Consider the following 10,665-nt stretch of genomic DNA (forward strand, 5'->3'; position numbering starts at 1 on the left):
ACTGTGCGAACAGGTCGAGCAGGTGCCACGTAAAGTATCCCAGTATTCGCTATCTGTATGATCGACTGGATGCATTGCCTCCCTTGGAGCCTACACCACATACTAATATCGGCTTTTCAGCATGGGTCCATACCTGGTACCTCAGAACAATTTGGGGTATTGAAAGGTAAATGTAATTATTTCTCGTACTCCATATGCATTGTTGCAACAAGTGAATGAGTGAATTGGAATCCTCAAAAAGGCTGCTCTAATTTTTTTCCGGTAGGGCGTTTTCACGTGCTATTAGCCAAGTCCAGTTATTTTATACATCTGTATTCGAATATTGCTCGTGAATATGATATCTGTACCAGATAGGACTGGTAGAGGGAACATAGAAGATCGAAAGAAGAGCAGCGTGTTTCGTTACAGGTTCATTTAGTAAACACGAAACTGTCAAGGAGATGCTCAGCCAACTCCAGTTGCTGCAAGAGAGGCATTCTGCATCACTGTCTTGGCGGATGAGGCAGGAACTCCGATTCGTGCACATGCATTGTGTGTTGCTTATAATCCAGTCATCTGCTCCATAAGAAAGGGGGTAGCCCCAGCAGAATAAAAGTTCCTGATTCGCTTCCAAAAGCCCTTACTCCCCCAGGAGACATTCATTTCTAAGTTTTTCGGTTGAAAACTACTCTGTCATCTTAGTGTGATAGATAGTATGCAGCACACCCGGTTAGTAGACCCTGCTAGTTCTGTGAAACCTCTTTATTCCAGGGCCAGCGAGTACAAAAGGACGCTTAGCGTGGCCGGTAATGGCAAGCGAACATTTTGTCTCTTACGAAAGTTGTTCAGTGTGATGTGATCTATCGCCGCTAGACGTTTGATGCAGAGACTTTGAAACACTATATTCTCGCTCTGTTCGGCAGCAGTCGAAGATAAAGGATTACTCTGCTACAGGTATTTTGCTCACTGATCGACGAAACTTATGAATTTCCCTTGGGCTAATGTTGTTCTGCTGTGTAAGAAACCAAAAGCCGTTTGGCCATGTTAGGAAAAAAAAGTTTGTGCGCTAATCACAAGCAATGAAATTAAAAATAGAACAACGCTAGATAGGTAACCGTAACAAGAAAGATGTAGTTTATAAGTACATAAAGTAGGCCGCTACGTACAATTTCAATTTCCATGAACTAAGTACTTTACCTCTAATAACTATACAGAGGGGTAGAACCATGGATGAATACTATTATAACCAAGCATGTGCGTAGGGGATGTGATGCAGGGTAGAATGTACTGAATATAGTGTCTTTAAAAATGATACTGAAAACTTTAACGTCCCGCGTACGGTCCTTGGAGGAACAAACTTATATGGCTACATGTCGATAGCCTACAACAAGTAATAACTGCAGAACACTGAATATATTGACACCGACGTCAGACTTAAGGCCACTGAATTTCTTTCTCCAGGGACACTTCACATCGTGTGAAGATGTTTGAATTGTGCCATACGTCTTACACTCACTGCGTCCTTCAATACCACGTACCGGTTAGCCACCAAGCACAAAAGATAATTTATTTCCCTTTATTTCGTGTTTGTACTGACGTTTTCTCTACATTAAACAAAACTGTCGATTTGTCTAAACCTATATATTATTTATGAACAATGAGTGACTTGAAAGCACAGCATGCATAGATGGCAATATGTGGTGCCCGAGTGGCGCACCCTTTAGGCTTTGCAGACATGGATGATGTTATATGTATAATGCATAAAGACTTTGTGAGGCGTGGCGGTCATATTCTGCATTTACAGTAAAAAGCTTCGTGACCACAAGTAGTGATTACAATTCGTTAATTGTAAAGCGCTTCAGCATTAAGGCATTTTTCAAAGGAGCAAAATCCTAATGATACCATTATGGCGTCAAAGTTAATCACATGAAGCATAAGAACAAATTTAGAGACAGTATTTTTTCAGCTATAAATATAAATAGATCCAATTTCCAGTTTCAGTTTTGAGTAGAATTCCTTTGTTGATTAGGCAAATGCTGAAACTGAACATCCACTGCCAAATTTTTCTCAATTTCGACCTCTAATAATCGACCCGTGTGCTTCAGTTGGATATGAAATGGGGGCACATTACGAAAGTTTACTAATGATGTGGACGACCCTTTAGCTCTCCAGTACAATCAAAGCAAGTAATCCAACTGAATTTTTCTGCACACAGAAGCAAATACACTTACACACAAAAGATCTATTTCTTTTAAATTTCTTCAAATTATAATTGAGTAGTTTGCGGGCTATAACTGACTTGAGCAATTTAAAACCGGAACATATTGTTTTATTACCCTAACAAGTTTGATACTGAACAAATGTTAGGGTAATATTCTAGCATCTTCAGGTCACATGTGTTACTACTACATTATTTTTCGTCGTGCACAATTCTCCGAAGCGTGACCTTTTTATTACGTGAACCTGTTGGTTTGAGTGTTGTCACCTGAGTTTTTCTTACAACCATGCGCACACTATTAAAGGCTAAGTGTGTGGCGTGGCAGAAGGTATTTTACATTATACATGTTAAGCTTTACTCTTGTTTCATTCTTGAATGGAGCATGTAAAGAATGTCTCCTTGCGATCTGCCATTTGGCTGACTTTTTTTTTTTTTACACGTTCTGTACGAGATAGTTACGTTTGTCAGTAGACGAAAGACCGTTTTCGCAAATTTGGAAGCATGTTCTAACGGGATGTACAATGCATTTCTTCGAGTGTTGTCAGTTAAGCCTCTGCAACGTATTTCTTATGCACACTCACAAGTCAAATAACCATTATCAGCAATGACATCTCCCTTAGATGCCTCTGTTGGTCTGGCTTGAGTCCCACACAGTTTACCAGTACAGCTGTTCTGTATCGCATCTTCCTTGTAGACCGCAGTTTCCCAGTACCTTACGAACTAATCGTAGCTCGCCATTTTCTGTACCCATGAACGAGCCCGTGCGGTCACTTCATAGCTCCACACATTGTTACTGTCACTTATCTGTAGGACATGACCGAAACTATTTTACACTCATTAATCGCATAATTACTATCGCTCTTTGATACGTCATGAAGTGTACCACTTTGTATTCATCAACATTAAGTGCATGTTGCCAGTTCTTGCGTCACACTGACGTTTTTTCAAGGTCTCCCTCAATCACTGGAACTTTTAAGAATAATTTCCTCATAGTTAGCTATTTTATGTGGGAAGAGTCAGACTGCAGTTGCCACTCTCCGCTAACTAATTCATAAACGACATGTACAGCAATTGTCATACTATACCCAACCTCGCAGCACTACAAATTATTTCATGGTTTGTAGATCACTCTCCATTTACGATAATGTGCTGTGTTCTCTATCTCAGGAAACTTTCAAGCCATTTCCAAACATGGTTAGATATACCATAGTGAAGTTTTTTATTTTAAAGGCTTTGATTTGACAATTAATCAAAAGCTTTCTGAAAGTCTACAACCTGTGTACTTCTGCACACGGCACTAAGTGTATCGTGTGTGAGCAGTACGAATAGACTTTCGATTGATTGATGTTTTCGGAGTACATGCTGATTATCATGGACATAATGTTTTTTTGATCCCAGATCACGATATATTGTTCTGCTACAAACAGTTGTTGACGGTGTGCAAACGATTTCTTAAAAGAAAAACGTTGCCTCACTTTTTCTTCCCATAAACGTTTTTACTCGAGAAAACTCGAACGTTCTGTGGACCACATATTCCTGACTTCGTTCTGAACTTCATTTGGGACCCACACTATATCTATTTTCTGTAACGTGTTTTACAGATCATAATGCAATCATACCTTTGTTACTCCTCTTATTCCTAATTTTTCTAGCTCCTTTAGTAGCTTTTTATGATCAACAGTGTCTATTTACGTAATGCAGCGTTGTCTTGGTACTGTTAAAGTTGATTACGAAACTGAGAGAAGGGGCGTGGTGAAATTCGAGGCTGTTGCACACCCATATATATTTGAATGGTGACAAGGAAATCTCTCAAATTGGCATCCCCCTTCCGACAAATCAGACAAGCGGAGCAATACCGATGCGACATCAGCCACTACTGAAAGATGTGTGATTTAACCCATGAGGCTGACTAAAGTTATTCTGATCAATAACTGTATACCACCATCACTGTCAGGCTCTGGATCAGAAAGCAGAGAATAGAGATGATAGTTCCTTGTACCGCTTGGTACTACAGTGCATTAGCGACCTTTTCGACGGAGTTGCGTTAGTAAAAGGGAAACTAACTTATTAACAACTCATTTTAAACTAAAATTGGTAAAATTAAGTTAGATGATATAAACACTTCTCGCCGATTGTGAACTACTGTAGGAATTACAAAGTATGTCTGGGTATACCGTGAGGCATCGGCAGCAAACGGGAAGTTCTGCGCTGTTATTACACTGGAAACTTAGTTTGAATATTTTGAATATATTCAACAGTTTAACGTTGGGATGCTAATTTTTATTCATTCTGAATATTTATTGCACATTATTGCCCGCTGCTACGTAATTATCTTCAGATAATAGAATTAATTCTCAATCAACCCGTTATTAGCTTATTACTTTCTTTTAATAGAAGCAATATCCCTCTAGATGTCGTATTCTCTGAATAAATGTAATTATCTACATAGCCGCTATAAGGTTTTTTTAAAATTGATATCGAAAAATTTCGCAGGACTGTAGAGGTTCTTATGTATGAGGACCACGTTATTCACACCTATAGTAAAATTCTCGTCTTGACCCCAAGTAATTAGTATAATTCTTTAATCGTTACGGGTTACAGCATTAAGCCATTTTCAAAGGAACAAAGTCCCACTGACGTAAACTATGGAGTCAAATAGGGCGGTTTTTAACAAAAAACAATTACATCATTAGTGAAGAACATGTAATTTTTTAAGGATCTGTTGACACCTACACCACATAAATCATTCTGAATGTATGCTAAAAACAATTTTTTTCGAAGGGTATACGTGAAATATTATCTGGACTCTTAAGGTTCTGTGATAATTCGAACTATACTTGCTGTCTGAAAGATTTTTCAACCGCCCATTAACTATTGTTTGCTTTGTGAATGGTTATGCTTAAACTGATTATAGAAATAACTGATTATAGCCAGCGTCGTGTAGTCTATGGAAACCTCATCAACGGCGTATCACAGTTAATTTCACCATACTCACGAAGTCATGTGGACCTAAGTGCAGTTCAAAAGTAATTTGACATTAAAAATTTAAGTTACTCTAGAGCCGCTAATTGCGTTTATGTTTGAACTTTGGATGGCACGACTAACTGTTTAGTTCTAGATACGGATTCAAATTCAGCACCGAGTCTCGAACACAGCAGTGATCAAGATTGCTGAGTGGACATAAAGGGAGTGATGCACCTAGCATTTCGCCACAAATATGGAAATGAAATGTTTAATTTTATCCATATTTTGCATTTTCAAACGCGACTGTACTCAATACACTCGAGGTATGAATTAAAAAACACCTTGAGTCACAATGTCTCGTGTTTTATTCAGTACACGATGCATTTCGGACCCTGTGGGTCCTTCTTCAGGTGTCATTTGTCTTAATATATGCTTTATTTGTCCTCTTGAATGAAATGAAATGCATATCACTGTCACTAAAATGTTTGATGTTAGGTTACGAATTTCGTAAGTCAGACGCGGAAAAGACGTGCGAAATAGTGGAACATATGAATAGTGTAAACTTACCAAATAATCCAAGAAAAGCATTTTTAACATTTTAGCACAAGCTTTTCAAGAACATGTAAATGCTTTCAGTCTCAACCACTTTGAAAAATCAGTTATTGCACAACATTTGTTGTGTCATTGCACAACATACATTACTGGAGATAAGTTGAGGATACCTTGCCTTTTCGTGACAGGGATATGCATTTCATCTCATTCAAGAGAACAAATTAAGCATGCACTAAGACGAATTACACCTGAGGATGGACCCACAGGGTCTGAAATGCATCGTGTGCTGAATAAAATACGAAAAATTGTAACTGAAGACGTTTTTTAATTCATACCTCGAGGGAAATGAAATAACATGAAGAAAATCTTCGTACTTGCCGGGATTCCTATCCAGCGACAACTGACCAATTAATTAACCACAGAATCTGTTAAATATGGTTTCAGTTACAAGTTTTACGGTCTGGGAGTCGTCGTGGCACATAATGGCATTGTTAATTAAGCACAATGAAATGTCAGATATAGAATTTTTTTTAGCAGTGGTGAGATGTGTGAATCAGAAATGTCAAGACGAATGTATAGTTTTTGCCTTCCTGGGATTGGAGGCCGGTACTTATTGCTGTTGCTGACTAATGGACGTTGAAGGTGTGCACATTGTAGCGTTTGAAAAGGCATGATGAAAATATTTGTGACGACCAGGATTGAAATCCAGACTGCGGCTGTACATGGAGTTCTTGAAGACTTTGGAGTACGGAGCAAACAAGAAACTGTTATAACTACATCATGACGAAATCCTTCTAAAGGGAAGGTCTGCGTTTGAATTTCAGCCCAACTCCAATAGTTTTAGCATCAGGAGTTCAAATAAAAGTTGGAATTAGTGACCTGTGACCTTATATCAAGACTATTTCATTACATCAGTAAAATTACTTGCTGGGGACAGAGTTCCCATTTTTAGCGGGGCTCGAACCCAGACCATACGCAGTAATACATCACACGAACAATGGCCACATATACTTGGCTGTATTTTGTCACAATGGGTGTGCTCTATACTGGATGAGAATTCTGACTACATGACTTCATGGAGTGTGTTATGGCCAGCTCAGTGCACCAGTTTCCCGGTTCTGTAGTATCACCAGTTACAAGTTGCATCAGTTTCCTAATGTGGCATTTGATTTGATTTTGAAATCACTGAAATTTAATCACGTGATGGGAATCTTCAATAGGTGGCAACATCATAAGGTGTGGAAGTTTCTAAAGTAGTGTTCCCACTTCACCCACTCTGCAACACATCTGTTAATGGTAAATATTGCACAGAGCAAAAGAAAAGGTGATTCACAGTACTCACAATTTCTCAATATTTTAAAACCACATATCGTCTTTCTGCTAGCGGTTTCAACGTGATGGAAGCTCAGAGATAATTTGCTTCATTTTTTAAACCTACCAGTAACAACAAAACCTTGGAAGAACATTTCCATGAAAGAGCATGTGGCTGTTGTGAAGTGTTAGTTGAGATATTTAGCATACTCAAAAAGATCCTACAAATTTGATCCTCAGTGACCTATAGGGAAAGGAAGTTCCCCATAAGATCACGCAAATTTAAGAGAATCACTGTCATGCAGTTACTATGGGTGGCCCAATTAAGCATGAATGTATGGATCTCGCATCTGGTCAGATATATTAATGGAGTCATCTATGTACAAAAGGAGACACTGCCATAAGATATCAAATAAAAAGATTTGACTACCAAATGAAGCAGCTAAACATTTAATGATTGAAAAATAGCTTGCATTTATGGATTATATCATTGGTATAGTGGGGTAGACACTTGAAAGCGTAACCTGAAACTAACGCAGTTGCGGCTAATGGCTGCCAAAATTGTTAGTAGTTTGAAGAAGGATCCCCAGAAAAGCAAGAATGAACACCAATGGAGTCATCAAAGTGCATGATAGGTGGAACTAGCTGTCTGCGAATGTTTGAACTGTGCAATTAAACCCCAATACAAATTAACTTACTTTGTGTGCCCCTTGCCTCAGCGACTCCATCGATGGCTCACCACTCTTAAACGTTGTGAGTGTGAAAGATTGCTGCAGTAGTGGCATGAATTTCTGAGTACTGCTCGAATTCTGTACTCTGCTGAAACATCAGAGACCTCTTTCTCCCACAAACATGTTCTTCAGTGTCCCTGAAGCAAGCATCTCTTCAAAGTTCCTGGCAGCAAGTATTCTCTTGGCCTCTCTACATCTAGTACTTTCTGCCTTTACTCTCTGAAACTTGTCTAGTTCTTCCAGTGTATGAATCTGGCTGACTAACTTCAGCAGAAACTGTTTCTGACCAATAATAATTTTATAAACAAGCTTAACAAATATCTACTCCCAAGGTTTTTGTTGTAGTAGTTAATCAATAATGGTTATGGCATGGGAAGGAAGGCACAGAATCTGTACCACAATATGACAGATTTTTCAACCCAAGCCAACCAAAAGCCTTGCACTTCAATACATGTGAAAACGCACCTGCCACCGAAATAAATACTGTGAGCCAATTACAGCCGGGCGCAGTGGCCATGCGGTTCTAGGCGCTTCAGTTTGGAACCGCGCTACTGCTACGGTCGCTAGTTCGAATCCTGCCTCGGGCATGGATGTGTGTGATGTCCTTAGGTTAGTTAGGTTTAATTAGTTCTAAGTTCTAGGGGACTGATGACCTCAGATGTTAAGTCCCATAGTGCTCAGAGCCATTTGAACCATTTTTGAGCCAATTACAGACCCTCTTACACAGATTTAAACGAGCATTCCTGAGTGGCATAGCTGCAAACAACGACCAGTCCTGTGACTATAACTTCCCTGTTCTATACATTCTCGGGGAGGGGGGCACCAAAAGTGTTGATGAAACTCTGATCCTTGTACATTAGATTCCTTGTCATGAGCCAGGGTCACAGAAAATAACAAGTCCCTCCCACTGCAGGAAAAGTGTAGAAGAATAATTAGCAGCGCCGTTATAGGCAATAGTGAATACTGTCTGCAGTTTTCATCCATTAAGATTCGACTATACTGACTATTGGGAGATGCATATGACATTGAATACTAGGTGTCACGACATTTTGGGCATAAACTGCATATATAATATCACCTCCACTTCGTTTTCAAAATGGGTGCCGATGAAGTCGTGCTGAGATTGATCTATAGTACAAACCGCGCGGTTTGGGGCGCCATGTCACGGACTGCGCGGCCCCTCCCACCGGAGGTTCGAGTCCTCCCTCGGGTGTGTGTGTTGTTCTTAGCATAAGTTAGTTTAAGTAGTGTGTAAGTCTAGGGCCGATGACCTAAGCAGTTTGGTCCCTTAGGAATTCACACACATTTGAACATTTGCAAATTCTTCAAAGACGTTTTTGGTGGCTTATGGGTACTACTTTTATTTTTGTTTTGCATGATCATCGACAGTTGAATTTCATGCCATATATGAAGGATGGAAAAGGTTAACCTGGTGCTAAAGTGACTACATGAAAACACACATGCATACTTACAAGCCTCCTCACACTTGTGCAGGGTGAATTTTATGGGATGCATGTAATAAAAAGGGAAACACCAGGTAATAAAATGATGCAAACACATACAATTAGTTTTACAATATGTATAAATGAAGGCAATGCATTGATAGTCTCTCACACATGTATTCATGACCTGTGCTCAAAATACACGCATACTCGAAATCGATTTAACAGTTAGTTACAACATCAACATCGCAATACTAAATCTATCATTGAGTTATAAAGATATCCTACTGCGTGGTTTATCATACTGAACATAAAGACTCACAAAAATACACTTTGACGTTTATGGAATTGAATGAGATGTGAATATAAAATAACGGGGCTAATACTATCACAGACTAAAGGTGAACAACCAGTAGCTGTGAAGGGTGAAGACTTTCAGTCGTATGTAGCGACTCTGCTGTCTAGGGCCATGGCCTTCGTTTGCGTAAGAGCTATTATTCTGTTTTGCTGGAAAAATGGTAAGTGTAATACTATAGCAACTGGTTGTCATGAAGTTTCACTTAAAACTTGGAAAAACTGCTGCTAAGAGAAGTGTATGGTGAAGATTTTTTGTCACGTACGCAACTTTGAGTGGTTAATGCGTTTAGAAATGGCCTGGAAGACGCTGAAGATGACTCATGTCCGTGTAAACGGATGAAAATATTGAAAAAGCAGGTAAACTGATTCGATCTGAATGTCGGTTGAGTATTCGAGCGATTCCTGAAATTGTATGAATTGACAAAGAATGAGTAAGGAAAATTCCACATCACCAATTTAACGCGAGAAAAGTGTGTATGAAAGCGGTGCCAAAATTCTCAGGATCGAACAAAATGAAGCACGTGAAAATTTTTGTACTGAGACATTTAATACCATTGAAAATGACCCTAATTTCTTGTAAAGAGTGATAACATATGACAAACACTGGTTTTTTGCTTACGATTCAGAAACTAAGAGCAGATCCATGCACTGGAAGGGTCCAACTTCACTCAGATCGAAGAAATCTCGAATGAGCAATGAAGTATCCAAATTGGGTTGCTTTTTTTCGGTATTCATGGAATTGTGTATCTTCACTGATTTCCTGAAGGTCAGACTGTTAATCAACATTTCTACCTTAAACTACTCCGCCAAAAATAAGAAAGACCCGAATTGTGGAAACACAAGTCATGTGTTCTGTACCAAGACAACGCACCGGCTGATACTGCATGGTCTTTTAAGACTTCTGTAGCATCCCTCTGTTAGACCGCCCACCTTATTCGCCTGACCTAGCACAATGGGACTTCCATTTATCCCCCGAGGTCCAATCTGCATTAAAAGGGACAAGAGTTAGGTCTGGTGAGGCAGTGAAAGAAAGAGCAGCACACGTCATAAAGAAGTTCACAGAGAAAGACTTCCAGCAATATTTCCATCAATGGAAAATTTTCTCTCATGG

The sequence above is a fragment of the Schistocerca americana genome, chromosome 2, assembly GCF_021461395.2.
Source record: "Schistocerca americana isolate TAMUIC-IGC-003095 chromosome 2, iqSchAmer2.1, whole genome shotgun sequence".
In the NCBI taxonomy this organism is placed as follows: Eukaryota; Metazoa; Arthropoda; class Insecta; order Orthoptera; family Acrididae; genus Schistocerca; species Schistocerca americana.